Below are 27,997 nucleotides of genomic sequence, written 5' to 3' on the forward strand. Positions count from 1 at the left end.
TTGATTGTCACTGTATCGCAATCGAATCGAAACGTAATCATTACCCTTTTCTAATTTTACTAACACAACGATCCAGTTGCTCGTCGAACATGGATCGGAATAAATTCGGGAACGTATCGTAACTGCTATAAATTAGTGGAATTTCGCTGTGTATTATTTTGTAAATCTACCTTCACAACGTACGACCAAGCGAGATAGCGTTAATAAATAACACAAGCACTTGATTGCACATGTGTGACTGTAACTTTACAGTTGGTTCTGCATCGACGCTTACGAATTGGCCATATGTGTGTATAAAGCCTTATTTCAAGTAAATTATATGAATATAAGGTTTAATAAAAGATTATATTATTATTTCGTTATAGCGTGTCTATTGCGTGCTTAAACTGTTATTTTAAGAACGTTCTGTAAGCATCGGTGGTTCAGTGGTAGAATGCTCGCCTGCCACGCGGGCGGCCCGGGTTCGATTCCCGGCCGATGCATAACTTTTTAAGTTCCCTATTATTTTTTGAAATCCACAATGGATATGACATCTTAAAACCGAAGGACCACCATTTATTTTTGAGCCGCCAATATCTACGGCTAATAGTGATCACTAAACACCAGTTGCGCCAGTTACACATCCGCCGTATGATATAGAATAGCATAAGATAAAAGAAACAATTATTAACCAGTACGAATTTTTATCTTGCTTTTTCGATCAAAAATAAATATTTAATAAAATTAATGCATCGGCCGGGAATCGAACCCGGGCCGCCCGCGTGGCAGGCGAGCATTCTACCACTGAACCACCGATGCTTATACTAGCTGTATTAAAAGTTTAGCTATTTCTTTGTCTGTATCGCTTACTAATATCATAATATTCATTTGATTGTACTAAAACTTGCTAAATCTTTTGTGAAGGTTTCTAAGATATATAAACCTATATCTACGTACGCTGTGACCTAGACGTTAATTAATCAAATCCTAGCTGACGTTTATTTAAGATCAACATTTACATAATATAAATATCTCATATTAATACTGAACCCTTAAATAATACCTTAAGGGCACGTCTGATAAATGGTGACCCTTGAGGGATCATTCGTCACGGTGACCTCGACGTGTTTTATAGCTACGACCCTTGTATTTATGGTGTTAAATTAACCAGCTGCTGTAATGGGTCGAACGAACTAATGGAAACACGACAAAAAATAAAATGCCATAGGTATTACTTTACTAAAACCATAACAGTCTTCATATAATTCTGCAATATGACGATTTAAAAGTGTATTTTTTTTTGCAAAAGCCTATTTGAATAATGTATATTTAGTATCTATATATTTTAAATGATATATATACCCACTCTCTGTGAAAATTATGTACGGATTAAGTAAATAGCATCTTTCACAGAAATAGTTTCACACTTTCGCCATCCAGCACATCTCGCTGCCTAGCAGGCCGCTCACCTGTATAGTAGCTTCACTTAATATATTAAATGACAATTTAGAAGTGCTTGTAAAAGCCTACTTGAATAAAGTATATTTCGACTTTGCTTTTGGATCACGCTCGGCAGCGAGAAATCTCAGCTGACTATAGCCACCACGGAATATCTCTGGGGCCCCCAAATGTTACACTCCAAAAATACAGTGCCGAATCCAGACAGACAAACGGACGACAGCTTCGTCACGGCGATGGGGCGGGACTTTCGGAACGCTGCCCGCTTTTCTGAAGTCGGAACGGCTCTCACAGTAGAAATGCAGGGCTCAAGCGTCTTTATATCTAAAACAGAGGCTATCTTTTTCGACTAAAGCAACACAAAGGATGGGCGGATCGTCCGATAGGAAGAAGATCTGGGGTCAACAACCGTGGGCCTGGATACAGTAGAGGCGGTACGTCCCCACTTGATTCTGTGGGTCAGGGTGTGATACGCAGTATATTCAATTATTTTGAATTGGTATACAATAAAATGTAGGTATATATATAATCATTGCACATGAAGGAATAACACGTAATAGTTTGTACAAAACCGCGTAAAATTGTGATAATAATACTAGCAGCGTTTCCCCGGTGAATTACTAACGACAACGAATTTTTATCTTGCTTTTTCGATCAAAAAAATATTTAATAAATCTAATGCATCGGCCTGGAATCGAACCCGGGCCGCCCGCGTGGCAGGCGAGCATTCTACCACTGAACCACCGATGCTTGTTAAAATTTTACTGAAAATTTTAAATGAATTCGAGCAAATCATTCATTAAATAATTTTAAAATATTATTTTTGCTTCCATACTCTAAAACGAGAAATAAGAAACGAGAGTATCTATTTAGCAATACGATTGAATAGAATCTTTTATTATTTGCGCGTGCGCATCTATGAATAACAATGATCAAATACAAGTAAATATTTAAAAATCGTTTTTTATTTTTATTTTATTTTATTTTGCCAAAGAGCACTAGTGAAGGAGCCTCCAGAGGAGTGCTGGGAGTGCAAATTAACCCGGGCTTCGCGCATTTGGATGCGCCTCTCCAATAATGATCAAGTTTTAAGCCCCTACAATTGAACCAATAAATTATTTTTGAGGAGGATGGGTGATCGCAATTCACTGCTTGCATCCGGATGCTTGTAGTGCTTAAGACGGATGGTAATCACCCATGAACCGTTGAATATGTAAAAACCACAACTGTTACTCTGTCTATGCGCCGCCAACACCGGGATTCCGCTGAGATTAATATTCCTTGCGATCGTCGCCACCCTTTTAAACCGAAAACAACAAAACAAAGTATACATTTCTAAAGGTAGACATACAGTACATACAGTACAGTATAGTTAGTACATTTTTATAAAGGTAAATGTAATATATTTTTTCTTCAATCTTATTTACACTATGTAATATACGATATAGGTTTAAATATATGTAAGTTTTAGAATAATGTTAACTAGCTTAGTACTTTGTAGTAATATTAAATTTTAAAAAACAAACAAGATAAAAATTCAATTTAAAAAAGAGATGCATCGGCCGGGAATCGAACCCGGGCCGCCCGCGTGGCAGGCGAGCATTCTACCACTGAACCACCGATGCTCATTAGAATAGTATTAAATATTAGAAATTATTCAAAGCTCATCTCTATTTAAAATCTTACTGAGATCTGATATGTGCCTTTCACTCGGTAACTATTATAGTATTCTGTCCTATTCGGTAACTCTAAAACTTTATAATATATACTTTTATACAGACTCAAGATGGTACAGACTTGGTACATACAACTTGGTACAGAGATCACTGCTGCGCTAAAAAATGTGAGATTGACACCATTCATAAAAAAGGTAAAAGGGGGCTGGAAGTTTAGCTAGTCTATACATATAATAAAACTGGAGTGTCTGTTTTTAATATTAAAATAACCGCTTTTCACTAAATTCATAGGTATGTATCCAAGGTACATATACCAAAATAACATTTTTTTTTAATTTTTGTCTGTCTGTCTATCTGGAACTGTTGGACCGATTTTCACTGGCAGATAGGTGATATAATAAGGAGTACTTTATATATAAAATAATAATAAAGTAACGCTGAAATGTCCAAAAACTCCGACCTCGCACCGCCGTCACGTCGGGTTACTCCCACTAACGACTTATTATCAAAAAAGCTGCCTAATACAGAATTAATAAGTTACAGTAAAATCTGCGAGCTGAACAATAACTATTTTGTTAAATTCAAACGCCCATGAAGTCGCGCTCACATCTAGTATTTAATAAAGGTATGGCCTAACTGCGTGATTAAGTTTTTATCGAATGTTTTTTTACACACTTGTTCTTATAAGAAGACGTTTTATTTACTATATTTTACGTTCACCACAAAGGTGAAATATTAAATATTTAAAAACAAAACACGCCTCAGTTTTTTTCATTATTTTAAATAGGTAGGCAGATTTAAAAATAGTTCAATTATGATAACTGTAAAACATAATAACAATTCCTTCTGTTATACTCCTGTTTTGTATATTAATATAATTTAGTCATACTTGATAATTATTTCTCCTAACGTATTTTGTTATCGAATGATGAATTAAAAGGGAAATTTTATGAATATTGTATTTATTTGGATAAGGATTAATATTGTCTATAAAAACCTTCGCAAATAATACATCATTTTAAAACAAATTTGATTACAATAAAAAAGTTTATTATAAGCCATATGCTCCCGCGAACATTTTTTTAGAACTTTTAAACTGGAAATTTTCTATCGTACATCATTTTCGCGAAACTTTAACCGTTAACGCAGAGCACGTAACGAAAACTCTCAAAAGGAATAATTTTCCCCCGATTTTGCAACATTTTTCATTGGTACCCCGATCCTATTGGACGTAGGGTGATGGTATAAATCTTAAAACCTTCCTCGATTAATGGGCTATCTAATACTGAAAATTTATTATTATATATTAATATTTCAAATCGGACTAGTCGTTTCTGAGATTAGCCCGTTCAACCATACAAATTCTTTAACTTTATAATATTAAGAAAGTGCAGATTCTTTGAGAACTAAGATGTTACGTCCCTTGTGTCTGTAGTTACACTGGCTCACTCATCATTCAAATCAGATCATAACAATAATAAGCATTGATGTTTAGCGGTAAAACATGTAACAAATTTGTAATTCTTACCCAGACAGGACTGTACAGAACCCTTCTAGCAAGTGAACGCAAGGCTCTACATTTCAGACATGATAATTTTGTTTGCTAAACTAAGAGAAAGATTAAATTATATTGAAGTGTATTGAATTAACTTAATAAACTTGAGCTCCTTAATAATTGAATCCTCAGACTTTTTTAAAGTTGACGAATACGCATCAATCACGAGAAGAATAAGAGTATCCTGTCTATCACGTCTTAAGCTGTTGACATTTAATACATTTCCAGTAAGTAATATATTAATACCTTGATTCTTTATCACTTTAATACCGAATTTTGTTTATTATTATGGATAAATTTAATATTTATTTAATTTAAATATATTATTCCATGATTTTGTAGTTGCTGTTCATGGGAACACCAGTTCCGTGTTCTTACTCAGATATACTGAGCTGGCGCCTATTGTCATATTTTTTTTCCTTTTAAATCTTTATTGCGATCCAAGACTATTCAAATGCCTAATAGGTATCAAATTAAAAAAATCTTCGTAATCCAACCTCATAATAATTTTCAGTTCCTGAATAAAAGTATTAGCAAGCCCCTAAATATCCTACTATTGGACTATGGCCTCCTCTCCGTTTGAGGAGATGATTTGGAGCTTATTCCACCACGCTGCTGTCAATATTGATTAATGGATACACATGTGGCAGATTCAACTGAAGTAGGTTTAACGATGTTTTCCTTCACCGCTGAGAACAAAATGTCAGTGGTACCTTGATCTGAACCAGCAATCAGTTAAAATTGACGTGTCTATAAAGTAGAGTAATAATTTTGGTAGATTTTTGAAACAGTTATCCTAGTACATTACAAATAACAGCTTACTTCATCCTTTTCGATACCCATTCTGTAATTTAAATAGCACCGACACCACGCTCAAGTTTACTAATGATATTCCGTTGGCAACTCTAAATTAAAATGTCAGTTGGTGGTAGAGCTTTGTGCACGTCCGTTTTGATATGTACCACCAACTCAGCCGATGTTCTACCTTCAAATAGCAATCTTCAGTTGTCTGAGTGAGCCAGTATAACTACTACAAATTAGTGCCGTGTAACAGGCACAAGGAACATAACATGTTAGTTCAAAATTGTATAGACACGGGGAGGAAAGGTAAACTAATAACACAGTTTCCGACTTCGCAAAATTAATACATCCTTCCTGGGGAATGGTGTTCGTTCCTATCATAAGATTTGATTAATAAAGCATAGTACTCACTACAAGATTATATTATAATCTACTACTACTACATAGTCTATAATTCCATTGGTGGAAAAGAATAACTACTGAGTTTCTTGTTTGTTTCTTTACATTTAATCAAACGTCACGTGACGATTCAAAAGTGCTTTCTTGAGCTTACTTGAATATTTTGAGTTCTCAAGGTTCGTGGCACATTGGCAATGTTATATTTCTTACAGCGCCAATGCGTATGGTCGGTGGTGACCAGTCACATTTAGTGGTCTTCCATTTGCCCCTTCCGCTTACAGGTATCCGCAGAGGTATAGCCTCTGTGTAATAAAGTTTATTTCAATTTGATTTGCAATAAGAGACAATAGAAAGTGTACAAACTAATTTCAGCAATTCACTTTGATGTTTTGTTTCTGAAAATAGCTTCATCTGTGATTGAGTACTATCAAACTGATCTACTTGATTGCCAGCAGTAGAATAAGATTGACGAAGCTTTCTCGAATGTTCTTATTTCGGCAGCTGACGTTCCACAGCGCGGTATAGTTTTATGTATTTTCTTTTTTATTATTTTGAGCGAGATCACCAATTATGTTTTTACTCGTTACAGCCTCTATGTCAAATGTATTTAAAAATTAATTAAAAGTGTGAAATATTTCATGTGTCAAGCTTAAAAATTATATTCGTTTATATTTGCCATTGCTTCAACTTGTGAACAAAATTATATATATTTAATGTTAAAAAGGTAATGCATCGGCCGGGAATCGAACCCGGGCCGCCCGCGTGGCAGGCGAGCATTCTACCACTGAACCACCGATGCTTGTGTTATTGTATTGAAATTTAAAAATATATACAAGTGAAAGTTTGAAAACAATTACCTGTTTCGACTTATATCTAATGAAACGTGAGAATTAGGAAGACGATAAACGTAACTTGCGTGTGCGCATCTAAAAATAACAGCGGCGCACGAGTGGTTCTTGTAAATAATACCATTGACGGGCTACTAATTATGGAATTTAAGATGTTATGTCCCTTGTGCTTGTAATTATACCTGCTCGCTCACTCTTCAAGCGGCGTTAGAACAATCGGTGAATATATAGTTTTCCAGGGTCTTCACAAAGCCCTTCCAGCGCATCATTTTAAGATTAACGTTAAAGGTGGAAAAGGGTCTTCGAATTTGTTATAATTTTGAAAATAATAATTAACAATAAATATTCAAAACATTCCCTTCCAGGTAAGTACAACCCTTTGATATAAAAGAAATGCTTTAATATGAATTGACTTTATTATATTTTAGATACGCAGTTTTGCGAAAAATATGGCCGCACTTGGTTCTCAAGGTGCGGAGCTCATATAAAATATGAACATGATCCCCAACAGACTTGGCTGTAAAGCTATTACCCGCTACTGCAACGTTTCAGCTGAAACCGCAGTATTTTTCTTAATTAGTTTTGGAATTATCGTGTAATTTTGTACTGTATTGTTATTTTATAATTTAATATCGTTTACTAGAATCATGCCCATGATCGTTCCACAACTGGGGAATACATATCTACTGCTAAAAAAATAGAAAGGAACAAAATACAAAAAAGGTACTTGCATCGGCCGGGAATCGAACCCGGGCCGCCCGCGTGGCAGGCGAGCATTCTACCACTGAACCACCGATGCTTATAGCAGTAGTTTAAATTATTAGAAATAATTTTAAACTTAGCTTTACGTAAAATCTTACTTCTCCTAATACTAATTTATTCTATTAACAAGTTCCGTTCACCTTAACCAAATCAAAAAGTATAAGTGATATTATAAATTATTATAGAGATTTAATAAATTCTAAGTGCACACTTGTAATAGATTAAGAGGCAGTAGCTAATAAGAAAGAGTTACGAACACTATTAACTATTTTTTTTTCATCCATTAAATGTTTAATAGTTAAAAGCTTAACAAAACGTATAGACTACATTCCAGATGGTTTAAAATATGTAGAAGTAATAGGTACATATAAATTAGAATCTATAACTAACCCAGGTTTATAGGAAGGTTTCAATACATCCAGCTTCATTAAAGAAAAACTATATATACATATAAAAGCATTAATAAACACTATTTATAAAAATATAAGAAGACAACAGTATGACATCAGATCAGTATCGAATAATTTATCGGCTACTAGTGATCTAGTTACAAAATTAAAAACGTATTTTAGCCGAAAATATACCTATTTGTTGAATAGTTTTTATAGATTTGTAAAAAGCGTTTGATACTGTCAGCCATTTCTAAATATTACAAAAGTAAAATAAAATTGACATAACATGCCCAACGCTAACAAATTTTGGCTTTTTATTTTAGCAATACAAGTAACTGTCGAGCTTTAAGAATAGGAGATTACACGAACAGTCTTAAAAAAAAACTATTTTGGTATTTTACAAGGACCCATCCTTGGTCCACTGCTCTTTTTAATTTACTAATATGATGTAAATGATGTGATGAGGGAGTGGGTGATGTTTCATATGGTAAGTTTGTCGTAGCTGATCTCTGTCTCTTTTATTATGGTCGTTCTACACTCGATGTTGCTATAAATATATAAATCAAAAACATAAAACATCAACATTTCTGTGATTAACGGAATAAGGATACGTAAATCTTTGATTTGTGATAAGACGCAAAGTTAACTTGGTGTGTGAGTGATGATCTGCGTATTCATAGTATATTCATTTAAACAAATTTGATGTTTTAAAATAAATAGCAAAACTATCATGCATCGGCCGGGAATCGAACCCGGGCCGCCCGCGTGGCAGGCGAGCATTCTACCACTGAACCACCGATGCTATATCATAATAATTTTAAAATAAAGTCTACGTTAAAATTTTACTGAGACGTGCCTTTCACTCGTTAACAAGTATGTTACTACATTTACTGTATTTTGTATATTCTGGTAGCTCGTTCAATCTAAACTTCTTACATACTCGTATGCAAGAAGTTTTAGATTAAACGGCGAATTGACAATAAGTTGTGGTTGGCAGTGATTACTCCGCCATGTTCATAAACCTTATAACGGGCGTACTGCGTTTTTGATTATATGTATGTATATCTTGCATGTTTCCTACACAGCCCCTGTTTCTCAAAGACTGTTTTACTGTAAAAAAAAAATGAAGTAAAATTAAGAAAATTAAGTAGTAGTTTAGTAATTAAGAAAAGACGGAGTGGGTACCGTTTTTACTTTTAGTGGGAATTCCTGAGCTATCGGCGCCGTTTAGACCCACATAAAGTGGGGGTATTCGTACACTTGTTTTGTTTTTGTTTGATTTGTGAAAAGAGAAAAAAGTCTGAAAAAAATCATAATATTGTGTAGTGTAAAAGGTATGTCACATTATTTTACAAATATTATATAGATGAAAGATTTTATATTCAAGAAGTAACTAAGTATATTTCGTAGCGTGCATAACTTTTCACACCAGACACTGGGGTTACAATTCCCTCATTTCACGTAATGCGATGGAAAGAGGCGCAGCACTAAGTTATGCACACTCCCGCGGTAGTAAGTATTGGCGTCTATCCCGCGCACCTTGGACACGCCACTTGTCACTCTACATTGAGTATCCTGTAGAGGATAATGAGTATAGTGGAGCTTAATGAAGCAATAGTTCGTTAGAACCTTATAACTTATTAAATTCTTCTTGAACCTGTTTTCTTTCTTCCAGTAAATCAACCAGTACTTCTTTCTTGTAGTTGTTCTTGCATTGCTTCTTAGTAAGGGATTTTGAGGCTTACACCATAGCCTCATCGGCAGTTCTAATAATAATTAAGGGATGTTTTATTTTTCAGTCCAATGGTATAGACCTCACCAGCCATGACTTAGACCTGGTGTCAGTTGTTTTAATTTTGCACCTCTTTCACCAATCGTCGTTTCGTTATCCATGTATGTATGACGACAAATAGACACGTTGTAGTTTCATAGTTTCAACTGAGTAACAGCTTCAACTTCAGAAAATGACGCTACTATTCAAACAATAGCGAGTGTTGTCGTGGCGTTCAACAGCTTACCGAAGACTGCAGCATGCAACACCCGATCAAAAGCTGTCTCCATGACAAGAAAGATTCTGATGATGTGGTTTTAGTTGCAATCATTGTGGCAAATGCTCAGGGCATAGCGGTGTTCTTATTTGGAGATCAATTAATTGTCTAAAAGTATTCCAAGATTTTTAGAGGGTAATATATATGCAACCAGTGATCTGATTCTTTAGTTGATAACCCTATTAGCCTGGCATGGTTTTTTTCACGACAGGGGAGCAAGAAATAGTATTAATTTTGCTCTACTTTAAAGTATATGAAATAAACTTTTACTATTTTCTATTAAGTATCAAATCAAATGTATTTAATTCAAGTAAAATGCAGCAATTCAATCAATATTTAAACTCTACCACCGATTCGGAAAGCATCATCCAGCGAGAAGAAACGGCACGTAATTCGCATTGGCATTATTATGTATTGGATAAGCAATAATCCGAAAAATTTGGGCATACTTGGTTGTCAAGGTGCGGGCCAGCTCATATTAAATACAACAGACTTGGCTGTAAAACTATTAACCGTCATTGTAATGTATCAGCTGAAACACCATACTATACAAATAGTTAATATTTAATCAATTGGTTATTGTTATGTTTTTTTAATTTCTTTTTTGGTATTAGCGTGTAATTTTGTATTGTGTTGTTATTTTATAACTTAATATCGGTAACTAGAACCAAATAAAAATTATACTATAATATTAATTCAAGTTATCCTTTAGATGCATTTATTGTCATTGTCATTTTACAGTTGTATATAATTTGAAACTAAACTAATATTAATTAAAATATGTAATAGTTTTTTGTAAATGTCAATGATCGTTCCACAACTGGAAAATACATATCTACTGCTAAAAACCATAGAGAAGAACAAAATACAAAAAAGGCATGCATCGGCCGGGAATCGAACCCGGGCCGCCCGCGTGGCAGGCGAGCATTCTACCACTGAACCACCGATGCTTATAGCAGTTATTTAAATTATTAGAAATAATTCTGAACTGTGCCTCTAACTTTTTAACGAGTCCTTTTTTTTCTATTAAGAAGCTCCGTTCGACTTAACCCACTCAAAAACTATGAGACTATGAGTGGTATTATAAATTATATACAAATGACAAAAAATCATATTGCCTCAACTTGTAATACATAAGAATAGGAGGCAGTAGCTGATAAGAGAGAGGTACAAACAGTATTTAATAATTTGTTTTCAGCCTATAACATATAAACTAGTATCTACATTCCAGATGGCTTAAAAGTTGAAAAAGTAACGTCTATATATCAATTAGAACCTAAGACTTATCCATGTAATTATAGCAGGGTTTCGATGCATGCAGTTTTATTAAAAAAATCTAAATACCTATATACTATACAATTATACATATAAAAGCGTTGGTAAGCACTATTAAGCAGTATGACTTCAGATCAATACCGAATACTTTTTTGTTAAAGTAGAGTATTTGTTAAAGAGTTTTTTATAGATTTGAGAAAAGCTTCTGATACTGTCAACCATTACGTATTATTATAAAAGTAAAATAACATTAACATAACATGTCAAATGCTAACATATTTTTGCTTCTTATTATAGCAATACGAGTAAGTGTTCAATTATAAAAATAGGAAATAACATGAACAGTCTAAAAAAAAACGCTTTTGTTACTTTACAAGGATCCATTCTAGGTCCACTGCTCTTTTTAATTTATTAATTTAATGTAAATAGTGGTGGTGTATTCATATGGTAACTTTGTCGCAGCTGATTTCTGTCTCTTTTATTATGGTCGTTCTGTATGTCAAAACGAAAAAAATATCATCAACAATAATCATGATAGACGAAACTTAAAATAAAAAAATAATTGATTTTACACGCATGGTTATTAAAAATGGAATCCGTAAATCCTGCTCGAAAATATGCCTCGATTTGTAAACTTGACATATTTGTGATATCTACGCAAAATATGTGCCAATTTTAACCAATGTATACACGTTGTTGATGTTTTAAAATGAATTGCAAAAATATCATGCATCGGCCGGGAATCGAACCCGGGCCGCCCGCGTGGCAGGCGAGCATTCTACCACTGAACCACCGATGCTATATTATAATAATTTTAAAATCAACTCTACGTTAAGATGTTACTGAGACGTGCCTTTCACTCGTTAACAAGTATTTTACTACATTTACTGTGTTTTGTATATTCTAGTAGCTCGTTCAATCTAAACTTCTTACATACTCGTATGCAAGAAGTTTTAGATTAAACGGCGAATTGACAATAAATTGTGGTTGGCAGTGATTACTCCGCCATCTACATGAAATATATATGTAACCCAAACCGGGTATACTCCGGGTATATGTCATTGATTATTATCTATCTTTTTATGTTTCCTACAGTTCCTCTGTTTGTCATAGGCTATTTTTTTTATATGTAAAAATTGCTTTAATTTGAAATAACCGAAATACGAAGTCGATAAAATGAGTCTTCCTATGACCTTATCCATGTCACATCCATAGGGAAAAATTACAAATCATATCATAGAAATGACTAAAGAAAATCAGAGATCCGGTGAAGCCCCTTGAAGAGAAGGAGTGCTTACCGTTTTCGTTTTAGTGGGAATTCCAACGCACTTGGCGTCGGTGAGTTTTTGTATTATATAATGTTTATGTATATACGTGTGTTTTCCCAGCGAGATAAAAAAAGACTAAAGTAAAATGATAATATGGTATATTTATTTTTACTTGAAGTAAGTGAGTATGAATAGATACATTTTACAGTGTGTGTGTTTGAGTACATGCACACACACACGCACACACGCACACACACACACACACACACACACACACACACACACACCCATACACACATACACACACGCACACAAACACACTCTATTTTTAAATGTACTATTTTATTTAATTTTTTGGTTTAAATTCCTTTTTTTATACGTAATTTTGTTTTTTTTTTACAACACTTGAAGTTATGTCCTATTTAGAAATCTAGTGTGCAATGAATTGAGGACTCGCTGACTCTGATATGACAATTTACATTAGTTTCGGGGTCAGAGGTCCACAATTTTTTGGTGATAATGTGAAGGCCCTAGATTTAGTTAATAAGCATCAAAATTGTGTACTTTTGTTTTCTTGGGTGTGTGAATAAATAAATTATTATTTATTATTATTATTTTACTGTGTGCGTAGCTTTTCAAACCAGATGACGGGCTTATAATTATTATAATTTCCCCATTAGACTTAACAAGGAGGATGGTAGTGGAGTAGTGCAGCAATTATACTTATGCACACTCCCGCAGTGGTAGTGTCTGTACCCTCGCACCTTGGGCATGCCATTTTCGCTCGCTCGTCGCTCTACCCACCATGGAACCCACCACTCATGGCTAAGAACTTATGCCTGTTGTTTTAATGGGGCATCTCTGTCACTTGTAATCGTTATTTCCTTATCCATGTATGAGCTCTACGTATAGCTACGCTAAGCTACTACTAACAACAAAATTGCACGTTGAACACCACTAGCTATTTTGTATACTAAATAGCGAGTGGTTTTTAAGAGGCTAACTGCAGCATGCAACACCCGATCAAAAGCTTTCTCAATATCAGGAAAGACTCTGACCATGTGATTGTAGTTGCAATCATTGCTTAAGTGGCTAAAGACTCTCGTCAGGTAGAGCGAACTGCTAAACTAAACTGAACTAAAACTACTTTTTACACTACGTTCTTACGTTATGTAAAAATGGCTTACATAGTAACTAAATGTATCACCGCTGTGCAATGATATTCTTTTCTGACTTAAGGAAACTTGGCTTGGAACATATTCCACAAGACTGCTCGACTGCAGTTTGATGAAAAGGTGTAAATGTGGCAGTACTATAAGATATTAAAAAAAATTTGCATCGGCCGGGAATCGAACCCGGGCCGCCCGCGTGGCAGGCGAGCATTCTACCACTGAACCACCGATGCTTGTAATAAGGCTACAAAATTTTACTTATTAAATTAAATATTCAGTAAGAATAATAAGAAGTATTTGATATAAAAAAAAAAAAAACTTAGAAATAAGTGGTCTTTTTTACTTCTAACGTAAATTTGTATAATTATATTAGTGATTCTACTCGTTTTAACCTTAAAATATTTTTTAAAGTTAATTCAAGGTCTTGTAATAAGATTAATTAAGAACCTTAATAATTAAATGGAAAGAAGAAGAAAATTTTGAATTATTTATTAATTGTGGTAAATTCGCATTGAAATATTTAATATCGATTGAAAGACTTTATTTAATGAATATTTAATAGCTAGTCTATTGTACGTCTCGACTTCGTACCGATAAAATTCATACAAAGATACTCCTCTCACTTCTCTCTTGACGTTGTAATTTCCATGAATCCTTTTTTAGTGAGCGTCTACATCGCGAAATGAGTAACTATGATTTAGCATTAGCATTAGCAGCCTGTAAATTTTCCCACGGCTGGGCTAGAGGCTCCTCTTCCTTTGAGGAGAAGGTTTGGAGCATATTCCACCACGCTGCTCCAATGCGGGTTGGCGGAATACACATGTGGCAGAATCTCGTTGAAATTAGATACATGCAGGTTTCCTCACGATGTGTGATGAATTATAAACACAAATTAGGCACATGAAAATTCAGTGGTGCCTGCCTGGGTTTGAACCCGAAATCACCGGTTAAGATGCACGCGTTCTAACCACTGGGCCATCTCGGCTCATATATAATTTACAAGTCAAGAATCTATAGTTTCCGATATATCATGATGAGACAATCTGGTATTTCGATAATGTATAAAATATAGAGACATACATATATTTCATATTGTATTATATATTACATAGTAATATCGGGTGGAATAGTAGTTACATTACTTTAAATATATTATTTTATAGTAAACTTATATAACCTACTATTATCATTAAATTAAAAAAAATATGCATCGGCCGGGAATCGAACCCGGGCCGCCCGCGTGGCAGGCGAGCATTCTACCACTGAACCACCGATGCTTGGTAGAGTGCCATCAGAATTTTTAACCGAATGGAAAGAATACAATCTTGTCAGACAATTTGTTTGCTCAAGTATGTATTAGGGTGCTACGTGCTTTTTTTTCAATTTATATAGATTCAATTTGTCGCAATGACTTGCGTATGCGCATAATAATAGTATTTATCTTACAATTGACAAATTTACTTACCAACGCATTTAAAATATTAATTATTCCGTTCGTTTAAATAACTTGTAATAATTACTACAACGATTTAATATTGATTTATTTTCTTATATAAAACTATCTACCCTTTTTGACTCCATGCGGGTTGAATAAAAATTTTATTCATATGATTCATTGAATTTTTTATTGAAAAACCTATGGTATGGCACCTTATGGGATCTACTCAAAGACACAAACCATCAAAATTGGTCCAACCATTCAAGAGGCCAATGACTATATTATACAAATGACGATTAATAAAATGATATACCTACTCGGTGGTAGGGCTTCGTGCAAGCCAGTCTGGGTAGGTACCACCCACTCATCAGATATTCTACCGCCAAATAACAGTACACTGTATTGTTGTGTTCCGGTTAGAAGGGTGTGTGAGCCAGTGTAATCACAGGCACAAGGGACACTTTCTTTCTTTCTTTCTTTACATAACATCTTAGTTCCAAAGGTTGGTGACGCATAGGTAAGGTAAGGAATGGTTAATATTTCTTACAGCGCTTTTGTCTATGGGCGGTGGTGACCACTTACCATCAGGTGGCCCATATTCTCGTCCGCCAACCGATGCCATAAAATATAGATATATATATATTATTTAATCGATATACATATTAAGTTTAGAGTCACCCTGAGTAAAAAAAATAGCTCATCAGTTATTCCACAAAAATCTTATTGTGACCTGGTTAAAAGAAAATTTTGATATTGATGGAGTAATAGTACGTGCCTATTTTGCATTCTGCCGTCGATCATGATAATACAGAGTGATTTCGGGCAAAAAATATTTTCCTCCTATTAATCAGTGTCGTAGGATACTTTTTTTATGTTAAGAGCAGTTTATTAATACAAACGCACCGCGCCTCATAAAACCTTCATATGTGGACATGAAGCTTACTTCTAACAAGTCTTATAATGACAAAATATCTGTACTCATTCGAGAGGGGTTTTATCTCAACGATAAAATTATTCAAGACTAGAGGTTTGGTTTGACAGGCAAGCATTCATAAAGACAAAAGAACAAAACATTTTCTAGCTTAAAACTTTTTTAAAATTGAAATAACCACATGTTAGAATATAAAACATACAACCAAGACTTGGAGCAAGCCCGTATTGGTACCACCCATTCATCAAATAGCTTCTAGCACTAAACAGCAATACTTGGTATAATTGTGTTCCGTGTGTGTTGTGGAAGTGAACCAGTGTAACTAGAGGCACAAGGGACATAAAATTTTGATTCCAACGTTGGTGACGCATTGGTGTAATCTAAGGAATCTTCCATATTTCTTGGGCCATTTGCCCGTCCGCTTATCTACTATATAAAAAAAAGAAATCACATTATTGCACTATGGAAGGGGTTCAGTGAATGTGCGAGAGCTTCATTTGAAAGTAATGTTGTTTAATAAGTGCTTAGGTTATAACCTCTCTAGTGACCTTGAAGATGAGCAGGTCAAAAGAGAGAGGAAGACGGCTGCGGTTCGATGTAACTAGAAATAAACGGATATGCAAACACTCTACAATTAAAGACTGGTTGAATAAATCAACTGCAGAATATTATTAAATCGAGCAAGCATTAAATTGAATGTAAAATTACAGGTTCGGTAAACAACAAACTCAGCAAGTTATATTAATCTCAAATGATACAAATAGTGCTGGATAACCATTTTAAAATTATTTATTGTTTATTTGTCCTCGATAATATTAATAATATTTACACTGAAGCGCTGATATTAAGAATAAAAACATGATTACGAATCATTTGTTATTTAAGGTGCAAGTTTGTACAATTTGAAGCAGGTCACGATTAAACAACAATGTCGAAATAATATTTTTACTTATATAACAATTTATCCCGGCTTTGCAAGGGTAGAAGACATGACACGTTTATTAATAGTTGTAAGTCTATTTGTTTTACACGCACGCCAGTAAAGTTTAGAAACTTTTGGCATGTATTTTTCTGACATTTTCAACAATCGTCGAAATATTTCAGTCAATTCTTCAATTCACAAAGCTCCATCACTAAGTGTCAATTTAATTAAGCATTCTATCTATTATTAGTTGCCGCCCGAAGTTTCTTTCGCGTTTTAGTCAGGTTTTATATAAAAAATCTAGCCTTTTTCCTTAAGGTTCATTATTACTTCAGACACTTTCGTATTTATAATAGCGTAGATGTTAACCCAGCATTAATATATCATGGACACACATCATAGTCGAATTTAATAATAACTCATCGAATATTATTCACATTACGCGTGTACAGGATTTAAATAGAATTGTCATCTCGACTTGTTCACTATGAGTGTTATTTATACTACATTTATTTGAGTATATAATTTGGTAACCTATATACCTATTTATCTTACTTAATATTATAAATTCGAAAAATTGTATGGGCGGATGTTTGTTACGCAATCACGCTAGGACGACTAAACGGATCTGACTGGATTTTGGCACAAATATTGTCTGGAATAGCACATGGTTTACGTTTTATCCAAATTTGTACACCCCTCCCCTCACGTGGGGAAGTCGTGCCTGGAAACTATTCATAAATAACTTTGAATCACAAAAACAAAAGAAAAATTTAATATTTATTCTTTCTTATTTCTCCTCACCCTCCTCACCTCAGTAGCCTAAGATTAAGCCTTTAATATATCAAATCGTGACAAATTTATAGTTTTAACACAACCAGGCAAAGAACCTCTAGTAACAGTTTAAAACGGAAACTAAAATGTATATGAGGAACCACAGAACGCCCTTACATATAAAATAAAACAGTATTCATATAGGCTTATATAGCTTAAGCTCTTAAGTACTAAAGCTACCAAGCGACCAAACAACCGGCAGGCAACTCAGTATTTCCTATTATATACGGATTATAGCAGGATGTATGAGTAGATACAAAATAAATACAAAAACAATACACACACATATCTGTGTAAAACACACAATAGAGAAAAATTTAGTAAAATATGTCATTTGTGAAATGGTACTCTATATCTTTTTTTTCTCGAGAGAAACTCGCACCAGCTTCACCTGAAGAATGATCACCTTTTCGTATCTAAATACTTTTACTTAAAAGTATAGAAACGATTGTTAGATAACTACTATACATTTTGTTAATGTATGTATTGCTTGAAGTATGGATAAATAATTGTATTTACATCATATAAGCATCGGTGGTTCAGTGGTAGAATGCTCGCCTGCCACGCGGGCGGCCCGGGTTCGATTCCCGGCCGATGCAATTTATTTTTATTTTTTTATATTTTTAATTTTAAGAATTTCTTTTATCTTTAAAATTTGTTCTAATTTAGATTTTTTTTAAATCTTCAATATTCCACGCAAGTTTCGATTCCTGGTCAATGCAATTTTTTGGTAACAAATGTATTCGAGTATTAATTTAATGCACTGCTGTATGCATGCCTGTAATTGATTCTTGTAATTGAATAAAATAGTATGCATCATTATAAAAATAAAAAAATTAATCAATAATGATAGTTTATGATTACGAAAAATCTTGTTAATTGCTATACACCAGTATATTATTTTATATGTCTTCATGGATTAAAATTACTTTCAACGTAAGTTTATAAAAAAGCAAGACGTCACAACTTCAGTAAATATTTAAATGGAATACTAAAAAAGCAAACATCATTTTCCAACCACCAGGAGAAATCAGAAAAATCATACAGGCAAAATTAAGACAACTTCCTCGTTGACTCCTCGATGATGAGTGAGTCTTGGATTTTAGAGGAGGCCACCACATGCTCATGCCCTGTTTTTACCCAACCTACGCCCTAGGTCCTGGCCCTGGTTATAAGGTTTTTGTAAGGGATAGTAGGTACACAAAAGAAATTTTATAAAAATAATTTTAAAGATAAAAGCACATTTTCCCTGTGCCAAAGTGATAGGCATTTTAAAACGAAAGTACGTAATCGTAATCCGCATTGCTTTAGGTAAAATTTATGGCTAAAAAAGTCATATTTCAGAGCTTAGCTCTGCTATAATGGAAGTTTTAAAGCACTTTTACTGCACTCTATAAAAACATTATTTATATTTGCATTCTCATTAAGTGAAAAGATCGCCACTATTAAGATATAAATGAGATTGTTACTTAATAGAACAATAAATAATTCCTATTTAAATAAATAAATATTGGACATAATCACATACATTACTCTGATCCCAATGTAAGTAGCTAAAGCACTTTTGTTATGGAAAATCAGAAGTAACGACGGTACCACAAACACCCAGACTAAGACAACATAAAAAACTAATGAATTTTTTCTACATCGACTTGGCCGGGCATCGAACGCGGGACCTCGGAGTGGCGTGACCATAAAAACCGGTGTACACACTACTCAACCACAGAGGTCGTCAAAATTGTATTATTATTATAAATATTTACAGTTACTACGTTATTTTTTCGCTATCGCTCAATTACTTCTATTGCTATTATCCATTTAATTCTAAGATAGCGAAATTGACATTTCTTTGAACCAAAGAGAAACAGAAAAAATAGCGTCAACGAGCAGAGAAAATAGCGACACAGCTCTGTAGGATTTTTGTCAAACTCAATACCACGCGGTCGATGGTAACTTCAGCTAGTATAATATTTATATGTAAATTAATTTGCATAATGGCAACACTGCAAAGTAGCTAGCCAGGTGACGTTATGTAATTCTCATCTCTCGAAAATACCTGCAAATCACAGATATAATGAATATCTGTGGTGCAAATTAAGTTTAATAGGCTTTATTTACTGCGGAACGATGCTTAATATTAACTGGCAATTTACTTTAAAATCGTATAAAATAGTCGTCCATCTTAATTAATGACGCCATTTTGAATATATCGTTTGCGGAGCACATTCGTTATTGAACTAAACTTTAATTTTTATACACGTAATAAGATTACATTATTCAACGAAATTAACACTTTAATTATTATAGATACGTTATATTTATACTATATTCATTTTATTTCGAAAATTCAATTAAAATCAAAATATACAATATAAAACAATTCATATGAAAGTAAGTAAAACATTATGAAACAATGTTTTTATGACATAATATGAACAAACATTTTCTGAGTTATGTCCTTACGCTGATAATTACCTTATTTAGAACCGCTAAAGGCAAATTGATACCGTAATGAGATTATTAATGTAACATTGAACACGATCCTCGGGGATGAACAATATATTTCGAATTAAATTTTAATCTATTTTGTCTCATAAAACTTGTAGGTATATCCCGAGAGAATATCTTTTCATCACAAAGTAACATTTAACATGGCCAAAATAACACGCGCCAACGAACTTCGAGTTCAAATACAATTATTTTAAATGCCTTTGTTATATTAAAATTGAGATTATTCAAGCTGTTATTCTAATTTTAAAATATATTGTAAGCAAAATCTATAAAAGGTACCAATTTATCAAGCAAAATATTTTTTACAACATATAAATTAAAAATCTTTTTTCGGCAATGAAGTATTACGTTTTCTTATTGATTGACTAAAATCTACCATTGGTTCGAAAACGCTCAGACCCGAGAAGAACTGGCGAATAAAACTCAGCGAAAAAGGAAAAAAACTAAATTGATATTTGGACAGTAATGTTTTGGATAGACATTTGTACAATTTCTGTTGTCTTAAAATTCACTGAAAAGGTTTAAATTAAGTTTGAACAAGAACCACTAAAGCTCAAATGTCAAGCCCAGCTTTAATGACTAAAACCTTAGTCTATTTCCAATTAATTGTAAACTTAGTGGTAACGATTGATACGAACATAAGTAACATGTAATTTATAATTGTCATAGAAATGCATCGCGACTAAAGCTAAACAGCAAGTCGAAAAGAAAACTTACTCATAATTTTAAAATAATAAATTTAAAATAAAAAAATCTTCAGGAATTGTAGCTCACGTCACGTAAGCTTGTAGTTTATTTGTACAAATTGATGTCTACTGTAAATCAGTGATCATTTATCTTTATAGAATAGAAATTCAACGAAAAATTGGGGGAAAATAAACAAAATGACAATAACTATCAAAATGATCGCTTTGCGATATTTTTTGAGAATAAAAAACTGATCTATTTTATTTTTATTTTGTGAGAGATTATTAATAAATCTTATTGGGTGAGTATAATTATTAACTCACTCAACAATACAATCAACAATACAATTAGGCTCGGGAAAATTGCGAATCAATCCACTGAATAAGAACAATAAACCGCAAGAGAAGAGCAATGCGTTGTATGGGCCCGACTCCGTGCTTCTCAAACATGAGAGGAAAAGAGGCAATGACGAATCGTCGAAATTATCGCACAGATCAACAACAAGATAAAATCTACGACTCGTAAGACAAAATGCTTCAATTAATGTTCTTTTGAATCGAGCAACTTTTCTATACGATTTCAACTCGCAATCTTTCATTTGCATTGGTCCAATTGACGATAATCGCTGCCTTACTGGTAATGTGAAATTGCCGTTACTACTCCATCTGAGCCATTGCATTCATTACTTCGAGGCGAAACATCAGAATCACGACATTTTCTCGCAAACACACAAAAAATCAATGGCTGTTTTCAAATGACTTCATTTGGCGCAGACATTATCGAGAACACGGATTTAAACCGACATTCAGGGTGATTTATTTTGATGAGAGTAAATGTTCATTTTCTTTAAAAGATTCAAGATAAAAAATTGCTCTGATAAAAAGATATGTTGGGTCTCTGTATTTATCTGAAGTAAATAAGGCACGCTAACATCAAGCATGTATAATTGTATATATATCAATTGTACAAACAGTATTGTATTATTATTGTTATTTACGTTAAGTTTTAAAGCGTTAATATATACGTTACATTTATATATAACTACATATATAACAGCTAATATTTGTATGTCCTCGTCCTCCTAGCTGGTTTCTGCAGTTTATCTTTAAGCAGTGGATATTTTAATATCCACTGTTTAAAGATAAACTCATCCTCTACTTAAAGAGATTGATTGCATTATCTGTTCATTTCATCTGCAAATTTACATTATTCTGATAGTTTGCGCACAAAAATTAAGTAAACTTTAATTGCATATACAAAAGTATTTTTAGTGTCTGATCAATAAGCCTAACGTCCATGTGCCTAAAATGTCTATTTAACAATACATCTAACTCGCAAATAGTATTTGAGATCGTCATATGAGCACATTTAAAGCATAAGTTGGTTATATTGGTATAAGTATATATTGAGTAACGTATGTTTTTAAATTTCGATTTAATCCAAAATATTCTAGAAGTTCCTAACAATTACAGGTACGTGAAAAAAACTCACAAATATTTAAATACATAAATCCAAACGCGACTCCTTTTACTTTTAAATATTTTACTTCAAATGCAATAACTCAATAATTATTTTAAGAAAGTTCGCAATTATTCCATATGTTTTTTTTTAAATCATTTTTTATTCGACACATATTACTATTAAGTCGTTTAAGTTATTTCCTGTAATGTGTTAGATTAAAGAAAGCATATGGTAAATATATGTGTGACAGGTGAGATGGCCTAGTGGTTAGATCTTAAACGATAATTGCGGGCTTAAACCCAGGCAAGCACCTCTCAATTTTCATATCCTTAATTTGTGTTTATATTTCATATTGTGTTCGGCGGTAAAAACATCATAAGGAAACCTGCATGTGCATCTTATTTCAATTAAATTGTGTGAAACATATACAGGTTACTTACTTTTACATATTATATGGTAAATGAGAAACATCTGATTAAACAAATATATGTATATAGAAGTACGCAAACTCAATTCGGCAAATAGCATTCCACTTCCGTACTCTATCGACCACCCAAATACCGTCTGGAAATACATTGGTATACAATTTTATATCTAGATACGTCAAATCAAAACAAATATATTTTAAACCCGAAAATAATTTTAACAAATAGCTACTATACTACGTCAATTTTTTCAAATTAATTGCATAAGAAAATGATTATTAACTTTGATTTAAATTAGTAACCTTTTATAAATGCCTTTTATAAACCCAGGCAGGCACCACTGAAATTTCATGTGCTTAATTTGTGTTTATAATTCATCTCGTGCTCGGCGGTGAAGGAAAACATCGTGAGGAAACCTGCATGTGTCTAATTTCAACGAAATTCTGCCACATGTGTATTCTGCCAACCCGCATTGAAGCAGCGTGGTGGAATATGCTCCAAAAAACCTTCTCCTCAAAGGGAGAGGAGGCCTTTATCCCAGCAGTGGGACATTTACGGGCTGCTAATGCTTATAAATGCTGACAGCATCTTGGACAAATATCGTTACTTAAGAAAGGCATTTACAAGCTTCAGTCGCCGATTAATAAGTTACCTTTTATAAATAAAAGTTGCTCCAAGTTACAAGTATACTTGTAATTTAATAGGCATATCCAGAAATAACGATCTACGTTCCCGAATGTATTTGAAAACGAGAACTGAGCTCCGATTGAAGCAGCATATTTGAAATTTGGCGCCACTCATTTCTGCTAGAAGTGTTTATTTGAGATCTTCATGATTCTTTTTTATTCGACAAGTTAATTAAGTTTTTTTTTTCTTAGCGTAGCATATAATAGCTGTCATAATAAGTTGAAAAAATTAATTGTTTTATTATTGTTATAGATGACATTGATGACATTACTTATCTAAGTAAGTTAATAAATATTTTAGATCCGATGATTAGAGACGCATTTATGAAGGTTGCCATAGGTTAATATTTGTAACCCTAAAAATGTCTATATATTTTGGAGACAACACACCATCATGCTTGCTTACATCGGCCTTAACAGTATTATAACATAAATAAACAAAATACCTGACATTGCCAGCCTGAATTCCCAGTCGGTTCTTATCGATATCACCTACATTTCGATTTAAAATTCCTTATAAGATAATTGTACAGGCCTGGGTTTTTTTTAACTAATTTCTTATACATTATTTATTTTTGAAATAGCCTGGAGGCGATTATTTCATCTCCAAAGCATGTTATCGTGTTGTTAATGTTATAATAACTTTTTTGTAGAAGCGTATACATTGTCCCACAAAAGAATTACTGACCCTATGTATTTATGTGGTGTATATAAAATTCATTTATATTTTTACTTACATACATTACATTAACAAATTTGTATTGAAATGCAAACAGTTAATTTGGGGTCCAGGCTATTTAATAATTAAATTAAATTACGCAAATAGGCCTTTTCTACAGGGCTATCGGCAGCATATCGTATTTACATCGGCTGCATTAACCGAGTCAAGTCTTAGACCATAGGCATGTTAAAGTTAATACGTATTGTTTTAATTCAACTTAATGTTAAAAATTCTTATGTAATCTGACTTTTCTGTAAAACGGGATTCAAAAGAGAAATGCTATTAGCATTCTTGCCACGGTACGGTCATGATTTGTAGGGTAGTCATTTTAAGTTTTTATTTGTATGTAATTAAAGCAAATAATTTTGTAAATAAACTTTTTAATAAAACATAAAACGTTATTCTGTTAAATAGATAAGATACAGGATTTGTTCAAAAAAATAGGTAACGTTACAATTTTGACCAAAACAGAAAACGATTTAAAGTTTACAACGAAAATTCATATATTTTTATAAAATTCTGAAAGCATGTTAAAGATAAATCATACTACGAAATTCTCATGCAGTGCAGCATATTATAAAATACATGCATATTAATTGACTACACAAATAACTTTGCTTCGTGATATTTGCATAATTACGTGGTTAGTTGTTACAAAACCGTACGTGACTATATATATATGTTTCGATCGTTACAAATAATTTTGATATTCTGTGTGATATATCGATCAAGACTAATTGAAGATATCATTATCTTCTGTAAGACATAGTTATTAATTTTGTTTATACTATGAGCTAGTTTCCCCTGAGTTTTAAAGGGGGGGGGGGGGGAGTATTAACTTAAGCTGCAAAGCTGCAACTTATGGACACTTCTAATGCCGTCAACATCTACTAGCGTACTTTAGTCTCGTGAACAATTACTTCGTAGATAATGTCGAAATATCAAGCTCCACCAAATAAAAATAAAAAACATGGTAAAATCCCGTTTAGTAATAAAAAAAAACCATGTTAATTTAAAATCTTATTTAGTATTGGTGTGTTACGGTTTGAAGGGTATCTGGGCCAGTGTAAACTACAGCTTCCCAAAGTCGGTGGTTATTTACAATGTAAGAAATAATATACTATTTTTGATTGCACAGCTTTTTAATAAACCTTTTCAAAGAGCAGTGTCTTGCTAACGTCTGCCTGGCGGCGAGGGACACTTCACAGAATGCAATTAGCGACTTATACGTTGTACAGTAAACCGAATAAAAAATTCTTGAAAGAACTAATAAAATTGTGTTCAAATATCTCAATCACGATACACTTCTAATAAACTTCAATAGATTTTTTAGTAACTCGCTCGTATATGATTAGTATGGAAATTAGCATTAACTCTATCTCTTCTACTCACGACAATAGCAATAGCTTGAAATTTATTATTTTCAGAATGTAAAGCTATTTTAGCTTAGAATCTTTAAATCATTATCTTTACTTCAAAGTAAGTTATTATATAATATTTGTCTCTGTTTCGATGAAATAATTAGTATCACTGTAGACAAACATAATATTGTTGTAAATATATTCTAACGACTCTGTTAATAACGTCTCACAGGATGTAATCAACATTCGTTTTCCTTTATCCCCTTCATTAGAGGTCGGCGCAGTCTGTTTTATAACGGACGGCTTGGAAACGCGCTAGGGAATGTGTTTTACACTAACTTTCCCAGAGTTGGCTATTACTGTACCCACGGGTTCAGATGAAATGGCTCCATTCTATTCTACCAAACGCCACACGTCAAGATCTCTCAGGAAGTCATGAGAGATAAGAAGAAGTTTCGAACAATTATTACAATTCCAATTTTTGAAGCGTTATCATATAATCCCTTATTTTTTTATACGGGTAACTGGGCCACCTGATAAGCTCTAAGGGTTATCCGTCGGCATAGACCATGGAGCCGTAAAGAATTTTAACCATTCCAACATCTGCAACAACTGAAGGCTTGAGTGTGTTGCCAGCTTTTAAGAAATAAGTATTCTTGGAAAAAAACGTCCGACGGAAACTGATTCCACAGTGTTTATGCGAGGCAGAAAATACCTTAAAAATCACGCTATGGATTTCAAATGAGCAGTCGTATATTATAAAATCAATCTCCCCGCTTGTAACTGACAAAGATGCTACTATTTTCAAGTCGGTCTTGATTTATACAGTACATAGATATAAGATCTAACAGTTTCTGCTAAAATGTTACAAAGACATTCTACGTAATATGCATTTATATATACAGTCTGTGATTATATAATTTCATGCTCTTACCATAAATTAACAGTGGAAAACATTTAGCTTTCACTTCAATGTTGTATTTTTCAAGTTTAAATCAATACATTACTGAAATAATATAAAACCTATTTAATTACTTCATTGTAGTGAAACTTATCCACTTTAAACAATCCCATAGAAACCGTGATTTTTTTTCAGTATAACACCTAGCCTATGTCATACTCTGACCTATGCTAAAAACTATCTTGATCACCTGCTCTGTAAAAAACCAAAATAAATCTATTCCACAGGAACCGGACGTTTTTCGGGAATAAACAGTAGCCTGTGTGCTATTCCAGACTGTAATCTATCTCTGTGTGAAATTTTATCCAGATCCGTTCTGCCGTTCTGGCTTAAATAAGCAACATACACAAACCTATCTATACAAACTTTCGGATTTATAATTTTAGTAAAAATTTGATTAAAATATTCTTATTTTGAAATAAAGTTGTAAGATATGCACGTATTTTCTTTGGTCTAGATCTTAATTAATCACCATATAAAATTATTAATTTAAAATAAAAATTAGTAAATAAAGCTAACTGCGACTTTATAAACTTAGAAGGTAACAATTATTATGTCTAACAAAATGCAAGACAAAATAAAAACACATCATGCTTTTTACTAATTAAATTGGAAACTATCATGGCGTCTACAATTTTTACAAAACAATTGTAACATTGCTTTCAAAACTTACTTCCTAGGAGTGGTTTTGTATTTTTAAATATATAAACTGGCATAAGTATGTGACATAATTGAATATCATTTTTTATATAAAAACTATATTACTTAATTAGCTTAACTATGTACCAGCACCATCTATAAACTAAGATAGTAATAACAATTATTTTAATTTCGCTAACAACTACTAGATGGCTCTACGTCACGTCTTGATATTTGGAATTTAATAAAAACTTTAAAAAAAATTTAATATAGTACAGACATTTGTTTTTATCATTAAAATATAATGAATATTAGATGACGTTATTTACATAAAACCAAAAAGTAATTTTAAATTTTTTAATCTGTGGTACAGTCACTTTTAAAATGTCAAAATAACTCTCTCGATGCCAAATAACTGTTGTTTTAATAGATTTTCGACTAAAATTCTTTGTAAAATGCATCGAGATGGAGTTTTTCGCGAAGCTTTTGGTGTAAAAGTGATACATGTGATACAAAAGACAGCGGCAAATTGTTCATTACAACAATTTCGTGGTTTAATCCCATAGCATCGAAACGTCAAGTTGTTTTTAAACTTGTTTTGCGCGTATTTTTGCTATAAATAGTGTTAGAAATTGTAATATTGTGAAGCTTTAGAGATAAAGCAATAAGTCTGTGCATTTTAGTGTGTGGTTAAATGTGAAATAAGCAAAGTGATATGATGTGTTAAGGTTAGTTTTTGTTCCCGCTTTTACCTTATTTTGAGGTCCTGTGCCTGAATCCTGTCTTC

General features: G+C 33.1%; 12 non-coding genes across 12 annotated transcripts; 2 read left to right on the forward strand and 10 right to left on the reverse strand.

Annotated features, from left to right (window-relative positions):
* The first annotated feature begins 411 nt into the window (after positions 1–411).
* Positions 412–482, forward strand: Trnag-gcc. Its single transcript has one exon. It is a non-coding gene; the product is annotated as a tRNA-Gly (tRNA).
* Positions 483–727: 245 nt separating this feature from the next.
* Trnag-gcc lies at positions 728–798 on the reverse strand. Its single transcript has one exon. It is a non-coding gene; the product is annotated as a tRNA-Gly (tRNA).
* A 1,318-nt stretch (positions 799–2,116) lies between these two features.
* Trnag-gcc lies at positions 2,117–2,187 on the reverse strand. The gene has a single exon. It is a non-coding gene; the product is annotated as a tRNA-Gly (tRNA).
* An 804-nt stretch (positions 2,188–2,991) lies between these two features.
* Positions 2,992–3,062, reverse strand: Trnag-gcc. Its single transcript has one exon. It is a non-coding gene; the product is annotated as a tRNA-Gly (tRNA).
* Positions 3,063–6,596: 3,534 nt separating this feature from the next.
* On the reverse strand, positions 6,597–6,667 carry Trnag-gcc. The gene has a single exon. It is a non-coding gene; the product is annotated as a tRNA-Gly (tRNA).
* Positions 6,668–7,444: 777 nt separating this feature from the next.
* Trnag-gcc lies at positions 7,445–7,515 on the reverse strand. The gene has a single exon. It is a non-coding gene; the product is annotated as a tRNA-Gly (tRNA).
* A 1,086-nt stretch (positions 7,516–8,601) lies between these two features.
* Positions 8,602–8,672, reverse strand: Trnag-gcc. Its single transcript has one exon. It is a non-coding gene; the product is annotated as a tRNA-Gly (tRNA).
* A 2,125-nt stretch (positions 8,673–10,797) lies between these two features.
* Trnag-gcc lies at positions 10,798–10,868 on the reverse strand. The gene has a single exon. It is a non-coding gene; the product is annotated as a tRNA-Gly (tRNA).
* A 1,053-nt stretch (positions 10,869–11,921) lies between these two features.
* Trnag-gcc lies at positions 11,922–11,992 on the reverse strand. The gene has a single exon. It is a non-coding gene; the product is annotated as a tRNA-Gly (tRNA).
* A 1,803-nt stretch (positions 11,993–13,795) lies between these two features.
* Positions 13,796–13,866, reverse strand: Trnag-gcc. Its single transcript has one exon. It is a non-coding gene; the product is annotated as a tRNA-Gly (tRNA).
* Positions 13,867–14,839: 973 nt separating this feature from the next.
* On the reverse strand, positions 14,840–14,910 carry Trnag-gcc. The gene has a single exon. It is a non-coding gene; the product is annotated as a tRNA-Gly (tRNA).
* Positions 14,911–18,286: 3,376 nt separating this feature from the next.
* Positions 18,287–18,357, forward strand: Trnag-gcc. Its single transcript has one exon. It is a non-coding gene; the product is annotated as a tRNA-Gly (tRNA).
* The last annotated feature ends 9,640 nt before the right edge of the window (positions 18,358–27,997 follow it).

Source organism: Vanessa atalanta, chromosome 11 (assembly GCF_905147765.1).
Source record: "Vanessa atalanta chromosome 11, ilVanAtal1.2, whole genome shotgun sequence".
Taxonomy (NCBI): domain Eukaryota; kingdom Metazoa; phylum Arthropoda; class Insecta; order Lepidoptera; family Nymphalidae; genus Vanessa; species Vanessa atalanta.